Here is a 14,322-nt window from a genome sequence, read left to right as displayed (position 1 = left end):
GGTTGGACGCGGTGATCTTAAAGGTCTTTTCCAACCTAAATGATTTTCAGAAATTTCAAGAAGGAATTATGTATTTTACTTTTAACATAGGATTTTGCCTATCTTTTCCACCACTTTTAACTTGCGGGAAACAAAGATGTATTTGTTAGCCATGCATTAAGATACCAGTTAGTTCTACATAAAGGTACTATGGTAATTTAATCAAGAACCAAGACACAATTTAAAACTAAAACCAGGATTCTTTGATTAGGGAAAGCAAACAACATCAATAACATTTTGTAAGGCTTCTAATAGCTACTTAACATTTAAAAAATAAATACTTTAGGAACGCTGTTTTTAAAAATATGGCAAACTTTAAAACATGGAATGGAAAACCAATTATCATAAGACATGCAGGAAGAAGTAGTTTAGATAACAGTTCATATAAGTACCAATAAAAAATAAACAACACAAGATTAAGGTAACATTAAAATACTGCAGGTGATAATGTCTCTTTAGCGCTGAAATAGGCATAGCCTAAGCCTACCTTCCCTTCAAGGAAGTAGTATATTTAAAGTTGTGATTAATTTTAAATGCAAGGTACTCCAAAGATGCAGTGTTCCATATCTTTTGAACTCACTGCTGTATCTATTCAGAAGCTTATTAATCAGATTTAATCTGAATTAATCAACACACAAGCTACTCCCCTGAATCCAGAAAACATGGCCTTTTAATACCTACCAGGGACAATGTGTAGAAGAGACACTGCAACTCAAACCTTTGTTATCTTTCAGATAATGCTTGACAGGCAGGTTTTCTCCCTCCCTTACCAGTTCTGTCCTTTCCTCAAGTCTGACTGACACCACCAGACCTGTGCTTCAGCACTTTTCCTGGCAAAGAGTAAAGCATCCTGCATGGAAGGCAGTGTGCAAGGTCCCAACTGTGCTTTGTGCCATGTTTGGCATTCCCAGTAATCAGACCACACCATCACACAGAAGAATAGAAGCCCATATACAGCCTTACAGGAAGAAGAGTGACTTCCAGCTCCTCTGACAAAGCTGTGTGTTACCAATAGGTATCTTTCAACTCTGAAAAGAAATATGGGAGCAGACGCACTTTGGTAACATCTCCACTGTTGCAATTTAACAGCTGTGCACAATGACTAATCTGAAACAAATGTTTTGACATGTGCTAATTGATGAGATTTTCAAGTTCCTGTAAAAAAAAAAACCCTCAGCATTTCCATTTTACATCCCTGATTTTTGCCCAATTCAACAAATTACATGATATTTTGATCTAAGTAATAAACTATGAGGAGAAAATACTACCAGATGTGTTATTACAGAAAACAGTTTGCTATAACTGTTTATATGATTTTGGTAAGAGCAGTGCCTCCAGCACTGTACATCAATAAGTCAGAGAATCACATTTGTAATCAATCATTTGCGATTGCTAGCCTTCCTGCTAAACATGCCCTTTTGCTTAGTCTTTGAAGTGGTATCATTTGCTCAAGGCAAAACAGAATATAAAAGAGAAAGTGATATGTTATCCACACCAGCCTAACAATTGAGCGTCAAGCCTCTAATAGAGACAAATGTAAGGAATATTTGTGGGGCAAATACCTCCGCCTTCATCCTGACGTACCCTACGTCATAATCAGCATAGTTATACATATTAAAAGATCTTGCTAAAGGAATAAATAGTGCAACCCAAGGGTTTAAAAGTTTTAGAATTAAAAATAAGGGATTTCATATCATTTCATAAACAGAGGCGAAGTGCCATAGCAATGAAAATTTTACAGGGTCAGTTAAAGAGAATTTTCTGAAAGAATTTCACTAGGAAGACAATACGATAAGGGCCGTCCTGTTTGAACACACTGAATTTTTATTTTGAAAGCAGTTTGTTCTGGGCAGAGGACATTCCATTCTATTTTAATCCTTGTCACTCTTTCCCATGCTTTTGGTCTCCCTGCTTTCCCACAGAAAAGGCTAAGTGGAGTTCAAGAAATTTTTTTCTAACCATGGAACCTGTAATTCACCTGTAGACATGCTCTTCATTTCAGAGCTTGTTAAGCTACACTAATAGACTTTTTCTATGCTTTCTTTCTTTTCAAATTTAATTTGATGACTTAAGAATTTGATTCTACTTTGGATAGGAACACTCTTGAAAGTTGTTCTCTCAAAGAACATTAATTTTCCCCTCCCCTTCATTCCTGTTTTCTTGCTGACAGCACCACTATTACTCAAGTATTAAACAACTGTAACTTGTGTGGCAAATGTGCATTCTAATTTTTGTGCAGATGATAAATGAAGAAGATTTAGCCAGGAGAAGCAGATAATTTGCAGATACTCATAGTCAGTCACAATGTGGAAGCAGATCAGTCTTGCCACAGTCTTTAAATTTTACCCATTCCTTACTGAAATTAGTGTTTGCATTAACATTTGGTCTAGCTTGGTTTGCATTAAAAATGGCTCCTGGAAGTTGAATTATATTTCACTAACTTTCCAACACTCTTAAAAAATTGTTGCTTGAACAAAAGCCTCATTTCTGTTTTTTCTCAGAAGATAAACATGAATAGAAGAAAGAGAATAACCTCCTACAATCCTTACATAAAGAAATATGTGTTCGGGGTTTGGGGGTATTTTTTAGATTAAATTTATTAACACGTGCAGTGCTGGTATGAGATTATAATTAAAAGGAACATAAAAGAAGTAGAGTGTGATGGTACAGAGTGGGTAAACCCATCACACTCTGCAATTTTTATGTTTGTTTTGCTGTGTTATATTTCTTTACACCTTCCTAATAATAGAAAAACCTTCCACTGGTAAATTAAGCTGACTTTGTTTGCTTTGTACCGCCATAGTGAGGTCAGGATTTCAGGAACCTCTCACTGACAAAACCACTTTACACGTCTGTAAGAGAAATTCAGTTTCTATGACTGAAGAATACAACTTTGCATCACTTCCTTTGGCAAATTGCCAGTTTAAGAATCAAACTGTTCAAAAAAAGGACAAAATTGAACTTTTTATAAAAGTTAACAGAGAGCACTTCAGTATTCAGTAAAGTCATTACTAAGAATGGCTGTTACACACCTCATTAAAGTACTTATTTCATAATGCAGAAGACTAATATACTTTCAGAGAAAAGCTGTAGTTAAGGGAATGATGGCCAAATGAGTCTGGTAATGCCAGAATGTTACTCCTGTCTGAATTTTTTATAATTTTGCCCTTAAACATCAGGCTGGTCCATTATTCAAACAAGCATAACTCACTTTTCCAGAGATGCTGAATGATGACTACATAGCTTCTGACTGGTCATCATGGCTTTTATGTGAACACAGAATTAAGAAGCTGTATCAGGTACTGGTTTTGCAAGGCTCAAACCGACAAGGCCAGCTCCAGTATGAAATCCAATAGCAACAAGGTGAAGCCGCTCTTCAGAAATCAACAAAATAAATTCATACAGTAACTGAAAAAAATTCAATCAGAGATGTAGCAATGAGTTACAAAGAAATGGAGCAACAGTCTGGAGAGGCATAAGTGATCACTGCTCATTATGTTGCACACAGACATAATGCACTTTATGTCTTAGTCCACTGAGAATAGATGGACCTGACGTGGACAACAGGAAGCTGTGTTCTGTTTGCCTGTGGCTGGTTGGATGCAAAGGACACACTGCTGGTGGCAGCAGATAGAACATTTTTCTTGATATATTTAATTTCAAGGTATGTATATCTTGTACTTCAAGAAGTGAACCTTGAAGCAAAATTCCATAAGATGATAGCATGAAATTTGCTTCCCTTCTAGGTTAATTTAAACAGCTCTTAAGCCTGTAGGTTTTAAAGCAGTGCCCAAGACTACGAACTTCAAACCTTGGAAAATATCTCTGCCAGTGAGAAATGGCCACAATGATATCTCTTTTTGTTTACCAGAAATAGTTGGTCACAGTTTTAGGACCTGTGGGGGAAGCTTCAGGCTCTAGCATTTTTAGCCACTAAGTTTTTTGGTCAGGAGCATATTATGAAAACTTGGAGTAATTCTTAAACAAAAAAGACAAACACCTATTATCAGTTGGGATTTTTCTTTATAAAATCGTAAAGTCTGATCATTGGTTAAGACCACTAGTGATTTTAATTCTTGCATTCTGATCCTGCAAAGAAGTCTAGCCACCATATCTCATCTTTCAGCTATGGAATCAACAAGAGGACAATTGATCTGCATCTGTTCAGCACAAGGGAAAATGATAAATAATTGCAGTACCAGGACAGGTTACTTGATCACTACCTCTCCTCAAGGTATATTTGTCTACATAAGCCACCAATATCCTCCTCTCTAGTTTCACTGTGCTACAATATGTCCTTCCATTCTGATGTGATGAATGTTTGCTTTATAATTTTTTAAATCACTGAGCTCCATAGTGAGGACCTTATAGCAACACTATTACCAACAGGTCAGACAGTAATTGCTTTCCTGTGATTAATTTAATATAAATGGAGTCATCTGAGCTTTATTCAGAAACTGTAATCACAAGGAAAAGTCAACATTTTCTCTACACCCCCAATATCATTATCACCACCCATCAGAGCATGAATCTTAAACACAGCTGAAATTACTCCCCCCATTCAGCCGTATTAATAGATTTGAAAGTACGTGCTCAAAACCATGAAATAAAAAGAACTACACTGGAAAAATAACTAGAAAATACATTACTATTTGGGAACAATCTTCCGTTTGCAGACATGTGGAGTACTGGCAGGAGATAAAAAAACCTCTTTAAAGTTATTAATTTTGCTCTTAAAAAATGCATCAGAAGTACCACAGTGTTAATAGTGAAGGATGTTACTATAATCTCTGAATCATCAAAATAGACAATATAAAGTTCTGGAAAGCTCTGTGCAAAGGTGGCTTAAAACTCTATACTATCTGGTACAGTTAGCATCAGATAGGGACCCGATGCCCTGCAGTTGTATGTTGGGCCCTCAGAGCCACAGGAATTATGGTTTTAATACAGTGTTTTTTCTTAACATCTCCCAAAGTTCTTCCACCCTTAACTAGCATGAATTGACAGAGCTTCACTGAAGCAAAGCAACATATGCAAATGGAAACCAGGAGAGGATCTGTTTCAAAATAAGATTCTGCTTTTCTTGCTCAAGCTAGAATTCCTATCAGGAGAGATAAAGCAGACCTACATCCTTAGCAGAAAAGTTAAGATGAAGAGAACAAGATAATGCATGAACACAGTAATGCCCTTATACTTACAGCCAGTACGCAGCTCTCACATTACACATTCATCCATATGTACTAAAATTGCATACCTGTTCATACAGTGCGCACTTTGGCTTTTATTTGCAATTGCATTAATATTCTTTGCCACTACAATCCAAATTGCTTTCTGATAGTTCAGTTCATCTCTAAAATATTATATCAGTTTTTCCAGAGTCACTGCACTAGCACATTTAGTGCATATAGCAACTATTGAAGGCATTACTGGATTAGAATGTCTCACTTGTACATTAGATTTGCTGTCCCAGGATCAGGAGTACAATCTCCTGTCTAACTCTGACTGCCGAACAGTAGGGTGTCCAGTTGGACGTGGTTCTGTTATACAGAAGTATGTGAGCTTTCAATTCAGTTATGTATGATTTGGATATTCTATAATGTAGTTCTAGGATTACAAAATGTCAGGAGTGAGTGGTACAGATATATTCAAGATTGCACAGTGAAGATTATATTAATAGTAATTTAACAGTTTTCAAATTTACTGCACGCTCTTCAAAAAGAATTCACTCACCTTTCATTGCTCTAGCTATCACTTTTCCCTGACTTCTTGGCAGAACAAAACCCTGAAAAGCACACTACTTAAATTCTTTTATTATGTCCATTTTAAATATGGTGTAACCCAGACTGAAGATAATTAATAAATTTTTGTTCCAAATCTTATTTACACTTAGATGCTAAATAAAATATTTTTATCCTGGAAAATGAACCATTTGACCATGGAGATGGACCTAGGTGTCCCCCAACACACTCACTGTCCCCCAACACTGTTCTGCTTCAGTACAGCAACAGTGAGAGACAGAAGTAATGATAATATGCCACAGTAAGTATTAGCTATCAGTGACATATAAAAAAAATCAGACCCGAAAGACTTGATTGTTCTGAATATATATTAAAAGATACAGCAATGATATTGATTATTTGGACATTTCCAGGGAAAAAAATTCAAGTCGCTTCTAAGCCACATATCATACATATTAAAGATGAATTTGGAACTAATCTGAATGTTTTGCATTTTTGCTTTAAGAATCTTTTTCTCATGTAAAGTTTGTAATAAGAAAGACATTAACAAGCTTTTTTGCTTAATCATTCAGAACAGAAGGCGGCATTTGCAGCAGAACATATGCACTGTCTTTTGTGGTTAAGAATATCCATTTTAACAACCTTTTTCTCTGACTTTTTAAATGCATATACTGTCACAAAACATAGTTGTTTTTATTAAATTTCTATTCCACAAACTATTCTGGGAGAAAACCAGTAAGATGGAGTGGAATTAAATACACAGCCTACTTCATTTCTGCTTCTCTGGGCAGAATATAAAGCTGCAACCCAACCCCAATATAACCATTACGAAAGGACACAGCAAGCATAGCTCTTTTTAAATACAGATATAAACACACACAGCCACCTAGAATTTTGTACCACAAATTCCAAATACTTCATTTCTTGTTGCAGTATAAATTTTACTTGCATAAATACATTGGTGAGAACCTAGCACCAACTTCCTCTGTCTGAGGCAACAGGACACAATCTTTCTCTTTCTTGTACTCTCACTCACAAAGAAATCAAAGATTTGAAATACAGATGACATAGCTTTTGACCTATTTCTGGAAAAGTATGTTCCCAAATATTCTCTCCCACCCCATGAAATACTCAAAATCCACAGCTAGCAAGAGATTTTAAATGCATATAGCAGCACGCTAACTTCTTTCTTGCTTTCAAAAATACAGTAAAATAAAATAGAGACTTGTAACCAGAAATTACTAAAAATTACACAGTAACATCTCCTCAGAGGGATGCAATACATTAAACATTGACAGGATCCATGAGCATGATTATAAAACTGCAAGACACCTGAATAGACCACAGCCTGGTCAGTACGTTAGATTACAAATTTTTATAGCTCCATTGTGAAAATATACAACTGTAAATCAATCACTAATTAATGGATGACATAACTTAGATAAGATTAGAAAAATATTTAGCCCTTCACAAGCAAAATTTTCATACTACTAAATAAGGTAATGAGAATCTGGTCTCAGATTTTCTAGGTGTCAGTTTCGTATTACATATCTGATGCCTCCAGATCTTGCCTGAAGTGCAGCTGTTTTAGAGAGAACCATCTGAGCTATAATTATGAGGAACACATCAGAATTCAGAATCTGAATATTTTACACTTTATTTGCCAGTTTGTAAAGGCTTATTACCTAAGAATTTTCCCAGCTATGTAGCACATAGATTGTTCAGTTTGCCAAATTACAAAGTTATCCTGGTTGCTATGGTTCCTCAAAGAGTGGAAAAAAAACCCACCAAAAAAACCCACACCAAAAAAACCAAAACGCCAAACAAACAAAAAAACCTGATAGAGAAAAATTCAGTGGGTAATGGCTTCATTATGTGGCTACCTCCTGTTTGCTATACGGTTTTATGCATGCAGCCATGATATCCTCATCATTGCTTCATTTCCTAGTGTAGCTTTTATGTAAAAAAGGAAAAGACAAACAAAGCCGTAAGAATCCTGATCTGGAAACCAACATACTGATAAATGCTCCCACAACTGTCCCGGGTTCACTCATTCCCCTGAAGGCAGTTCCAGGCAAACAGAAATTTGGTTCTAATCTCTACCACATTTCTATGTTAAAACATTAAATCACAACTTTGTTAAATCAAACTTAAGAGTTTAGCCTTGAGGCATCCCCTATAAGACTGCCCTAAATAGCCATGACTTACCTACTGAACTAATATCACATGCTTCTGATTCATGATCATAGTTTCACAAATTTTTGTTGTCCATTCCTAAAATTCTTATCTAAACTACAGGTATCTCTACTAATCAGCCCTGCTCTGAAAAGGTCACTGTAAGAATCATCATTGCTACATAAGTGCTTTAACACTATTTATTTGTAACATAACTACTCTAAAAAGCAATTGTTTGTGAAATAACAAGGTAAAGAACTATCAGACAGAACTGAAGTAAAGCTAGTGAGACAAAGACCTATAATATCTGCTTGCTATATTAATACTTCTTGAAATAATATGTTTCAAAAGTTTAGCTACAGTTTCCTTCTTTTTGATTCTCACAAGAACAAGTACTAGTTATCTTAATCAAAAATTTCTGCTTATTTACTATATCTGATGCATCAGTTACCATGAAATCCTAAAGCGACAGTTCAAAACAATTTCAGCCAGATTTTCACAGAAAATTCTGATTTTACATAACCTTTAGCTGCTTGTCAAAAGAACTATCTTCACAGAAGAATACTATTGTTTTTATAAAGTGATACAGGCCCTAGACTAACAGCCATAGGGGGAGGTACAGATAGGCAGAGATACAGATAGATCAATATATACTCATAGATTCATATCAGTGGCTCCAAGAACTCCATATTCTCAAAGACAACAAATAACAAAACTCTTCACAAACCATGACATAGCAAACTCCTACTGCAATTTTGAGGGGGCAGATTTCCCTGCAATTCCTTTTCGTGATGAGTTAAAATGTTCCTTCTGAAGGCAACTTCATATAAGACTATACTTTAATTGCAGCTCAAAAAAATAACTCTAAAAGGAATTGTTTGGAGATGAAAGAAAGACAAGAGCTATTAAACAGAAGAAAAGTAAAGAAAGGACTTTGTGAGCAAGGAAATTATGGTTAAAGGCTAACCTGATATCATGAAGCATGGGAAAATACAAAACCAAATTTACATTGGAGACACTAGCAGAAAGGACAAAAGCCAATTCTGCAGCATTCTCCACTCCAGAAACCATGTCCGACATACAACCTGCCATCTTCTTTTAAATTCAATCCGCTTGCTCTGGCCCACCAAGTCATTGCCCCATCAACGCTGCTGGGAGGGACAATGACACTGCATCTCACAGAATCACAGAGTGGTAGGGATTGGAAGGGAGCTCTGGAGATCATCTCATCCAACCCCACTTGAGCAGGGACACCTAGAGCAGGTTTTGAATGTCTCCAAGGAGGGAGACTCCACAACCTCCCTGCACAGCCTGTTCCACTGCTCTGTCACCCTCAGAGTAAAGAAGTTTTTTCTCATGTTTAGCTGGAGCTTCCCATGTTCCAACTTGTGCCCATTGCCCCTTGTCCTGTCTTTGGGCACTACTGAAAAGAGTCTAGTCCCATCATCCTGACACCCACCCTTTAGATATTTATAGGCATTTATGAATCCCCCCTCACTCTTCTCCTCTCCAGCCTGAACAAACCCAACACTCTCAGCCTTCCCTCATAAGGGAGATGTTCCAGGCCACTGATCATCTTTGTAGCTCTCTGCTGACTTGCTCGAGCAGTTCTGCATCCTTCTTAAACTGGGGGAACCAAAACTGGACACAGTACTCCAAATGAAGCCTCAATAGAGCAGAGCAGAGGGGGAGAATAACATCTCTCCATTGCCACACTCCTTTTAATGCACCCCAGGATACTATTGGCCTTCTTGGCCACAAGGGCACAGTGCCGGCTCATGGTAAACTTGCTGTCCACCAGCACTCCCACGTCCTTCTCAGCGGAGCTGCTTTCCAGTAGGTCAGCCCCCAACCTGTACTGGTGCATGGGGTTGTTCCTCCTCAGGTGCAGGGCCTTGCACTTTCTCTTGTTGAATTTCATCAGGTTCCCCTCGGCCCAGCTCTCCAGCCTGTCCAGGTCTCATTGGATGGCAGCACAGCCTTCCGGCGTATCAGCCACTCCTCCCAGCTTGGTGTCATCAGCCACCAATCTCCCACCTCTGTTTCTTCTGTCCAAAGGAACCTTTTGAGGGAAAATTCACCAGCACTAAGTCTACTCAATGCCTTAAAAGAGATATTTAAAACAATATGCAACACATAATTATGTAAATTAGGTAACTACCTAATTTGCCTTAAATGTCCCAAGCAAATCAAAACTAAACAACAGTCACTTAGTTCTAATAAATACTTATTGGGAAATGGTGGCAATAAAATTCAGCAATGTTTTAATGGCAACTCTTCTGAGCTTTTCCTTCCATCTTTTCAACTGCAAGGTATAAAGCTGGTGCTTCAGATGTTTCTGGTCATAATAAAACATACACAGATGCCTTTCTGCTATGGAAATATGCAAATAGCTAAGCAGCTGGAGATTAATTAAACCACAAGCCTTAACACTTCATTACAAAGAATGAAAAGTTAAATGGAAAATAGCCTGTAAATAACAACAGGAGATTTTCAATTTTAGCCAGTAAATCGATCTTGTATTGTGAGATTCTTCTATGGGATACTGAACACAGGAGAGCAGACAATCCCCAAATGCACCCACTAGGAGGCTAAGAAAAAGTAGCCCTGAGGACCTCCACTACATGTTAAATTACATCCTTGAGTAACTTGCTTTACAATACTTCCCAGCTGCAAAAGAGAAAGGCAGATGCTTTGGTTCACTCAAGGACTAGCTATGCAACCCGTTTCTCCTGTGCCATCCTGCCACTGCTTTGAAGTAGCTGGCTTGGCTTTGTGAAGCACGTTAAGAATGGCTGCTGACAATTCTCTCTCAAAGGTTGCCCAAGGTATTCTACTTTGTGCAAGCGTCAGCGAAATTAAGGAACCTTAACCAACCTACTGCAAAGAGGAACGACAAATGCCAGATACATAAATCCAAGTTCTTGTTCTCCCACACAGACCTTTATCGCTGGCAAGTAACAAATCCACTGTTGCATCTATATATTGGAGAGAACTGCTTTTCTTAATCACACAGAAAAGATGTGAGATGATAAGTTTTTACAGTAATAGAACAAGAGAAAAACTTATTAGACAGTTTTATGCCTTTAACTTGGCATGAAGAAAATGAGCAAGAATCAAACTTGGTAATCTTTTAATACTGGCAATAACATTCTTCAAGCAGTTACCCCTCCATCCAATCGTAATATTATCTTCACTACATTTGAGTCTCTTGTAAAGATCAAGGGCCCCTTCTAGCTGCCAAAGCAGACATGTTAAGACAGCCTGACCAGAAGAGGTAAACCAGAAATGATAGAGAAAGAAAAGAGGAAAGGCTAAGCAATGTACTGGCTGATGCAATGTAAGTAATTTAAGTGTTCCAGCCACAGGTCTAAAAGCCTTCAGCTTTTATGGAACTTCTATGCTCTCACATACAAATATATGTTTCCTAAGGTACTGGTCTCTCTCAGTCAACCATATAACTTGATCATGAAAGCCCTGCCAAAGATGCAGTCACGTAATCAACCCACAATCCACTATTTTATTTTAAAACAACTTTTATCTGTTTTTTTTAAAACTACACATTTAAGCTTTCTCCAATGTTTAATAATTTGCTTTCTATATCACACTGTTTTATAAAAAGTTCATATTTTTACCATATCATATAGTTTTGCTAAAACTTATACATGATAATACATGCACTGTTGGCACACATAAATGCAGAGCAGCATGTGAAGTAACTTGGTCATGTTCATGATTGTGAGCTTGGGATTTTAGTAGCTTTTCCATTTGCAGTTATTATTGCCTTAAGTCTAACACTAAATAGAAGGAATCAGACAGACTAAGTGAAGAGCACGAGTTGACATTTCTGTAAGTACTTCACTGAGTTTGCCAGGCTTTAGTGGCTTTGTTACAGAATATAAAGCTATAGATGTATTGAGCTAGGATGCTAAAACTCAACTACAGTTTATTTCAATCAATACTTCTTTTTTAAAGCCAGGGACTTTCATGTAGTGCTCATCTGACAGTCTTTGATGTGAACAGCATTAATAAATGTTGACATTTGGGTTGATTACTCTCTCTACAAGCATGGACTAGTCAGACACTGACTAATCCCTTCATCCTTTATTTGAGTTGCTGCTGTTTCTGTCCTGCTTGATACTGCTCAGTTTTTTCTGTAACTTTCAGTGCACCAAAAATATAAGATTAGAAAGCCTGACGCTAACAAGATGTGTGATGTTATTAAGCACGAGCAGAAACTGTAAAAACTGTAACCAGAATTAATATCAGTGACACTTGTGTCTTTCTAATGTCTATACCATAATTCTTAAACTAGCACAATCCTGCTTTTGTTTCAGCATAGATAAGCCACACACTTTTGGGCTAGATCGTTGCTTTCTCAAAGGACCTGCACATGTAGTAACAAACAGTGCACCCTTCTGGAAGCAGAGTAAGGAAGGAAACGTACAGAAAGAACACACTGTTTTGAAGGTCCACACACCATTTAGACTGAACCAGGTATGCTGTCTGGCATGCTGAAAGGTGTCATTACAAGGAAAGCTTATCCTGATCCCCTCCGATGATTTCCCCCTGCACTGATTCACTAGCAAAGCCAGTAACAATTTTTAAGGGAAGACGTAACTTATTACACAAGATGCTTTTTTTTCCCATTAGGTTATCAAACACATCAAACGCTCTCCATTTCAAAACGTTTCTAATTCATTTTCTATTTTATTTTAAAATGCTCTATTACTACCCTAAAAATATGTAAACAATTTACTCAGAAAAAAAAGGTATATAAAAGCCAGCAAAGTCTTGGGAATGCTTCTTTCAGAATAGCAACTCAGCAAAAAATCCTCTCCTTTCAAAGCTGTTAGCTTACTAGACACTGTAATCTTCCTCCTGTTGAATTGAATCTTAACACAACTTCATAGTGTGTTGCTATTCCAAAAATGGATCCTGGCACTTTATGCAGATTTTTTTATCTGAGGTTATAAAATAATAATAAATAGTGAGGAAATAATTTCAAAAAAATCAGTACTGAGGACAACCACAATGCAACAAAGTAATCAGAATACAAAACTGAATGAGGTAGCAGATAATGTTCTGAAATCCAAACTGATTCATTTACAGGGCTTAAATACCTTTCTTTTGAAGATACATTATTGACTACTGCCCTGGGAAAAATTATATAATAAGTCTAAACCCAAAAAACCTTGCATGTATTAAAACAACAGCAACTACCCATCTTTCCTTTCATTAATATCAGCAGCTCTTGGATTTCATCTATTCAGCAGTACAGCTACCTGCAAGATTGTCCTCAAGTAAGATTATATAAGTAACCCTTAGCTTTCATCAGAAGTGTTATTTCAGCTAAATACTTAAGCAGTTAATACAGCCAATGGCATTTTGGACAATGACATTAAAATGGGCAACACTTTTCTTATGAACAAATAATCTGATGTTACATTAATGTACACAAACTAATCCCTTGCAAAGATTCTCCCCCAAAAGTCCGTTTTTATATGAAAAAGCTAAAATTGAAATCACAGCGCTTATGGTATTTTTAAGATAGTGAAACATAGTCTTTACCTTGTCAGTTCAATCTTTTTCTATTTTTGTTACTTTTTATTTCTTTAAACACCGTGGTACTGGGTGTTTTGCGCTCTAATTTCCACAGCTAAACTGAAGCAGAGATTTTAGTATAATCTTCCCAAAGAAGTTTTTAACACCACTTGTGAAGAAATTAAACAATCACACACTCCATAATCACTTATATAAGATGCAATACTACATAATCACAGCTGAGCAGTAGCCTTATAAATAGAAATATCAAAAGATCAGTCCAGCTACCTTCATCTATACTTGAAATAAAAATAAAGATTTGCCATAGTTAAGTTTTAGGATTTATTTATGAAATTACTTAATAAATTATTCAATACAACTCCAAACATGTCTGTGTCAATATGTTCTAAGACAGAAAGCACTATTTTAATTTAATTGTTACCAGGAACACAATTATTTTGGTGTTCTGTCAGATGTTTGTTCAATAAAGAGCTGCTTATTTACTGGAAGAATCAAAACACCATTTTCCCAAAAGGGAGGTTCGGGGGGATCAAATGAAGAGATGTTGCGTTTCCCCAGAAATTCCAAATTTCTCTCAGATCAGCAATTCTCACAAAAGTGTTTTCAATTTTTTTTTGAGCTACAAGCCCAATAATTTTTCAAGTTGTGCTTTTATCTTCCCTCTTTCTTTTCTGCTTCTGTTTTACAGAAAGACAGTAAGGACCAGTAAGAGCAGATCTGTAGACTGAACCTAAATACACGCAGTCTGCATTCATTTGTTTTATTTTGGACTATCTCTATTCTGGTCCCATTCGTTGCTGGTTCC

The 14,322-nt window shown here is 36.7% G+C and overlaps 1 long non-coding RNA gene across 1 annotated transcript in view; it reads right to left on the bottom strand.

The window, feature by feature from the left end:
* The window catches only part of LOC135314585 (uncharacterized), a 161,188-nt gene that overhangs the window by 116,383 nt on the left and 30,483 nt on the right, over positions 1–14,322 (bottom strand). The window lies entirely within an intron of this gene.

Source organism: Phalacrocorax carbo, chromosome 8, assembly GCF_963921805.1.
Source record: "Phalacrocorax carbo chromosome 8, bPhaCar2.1, whole genome shotgun sequence".
NCBI lineage: Eukaryota > Metazoa > Chordata > Aves > Suliformes > Phalacrocoracidae > Phalacrocorax > Phalacrocorax carbo.
This window is presented reverse-complemented; position numbering and strand designations above follow the sequence as displayed.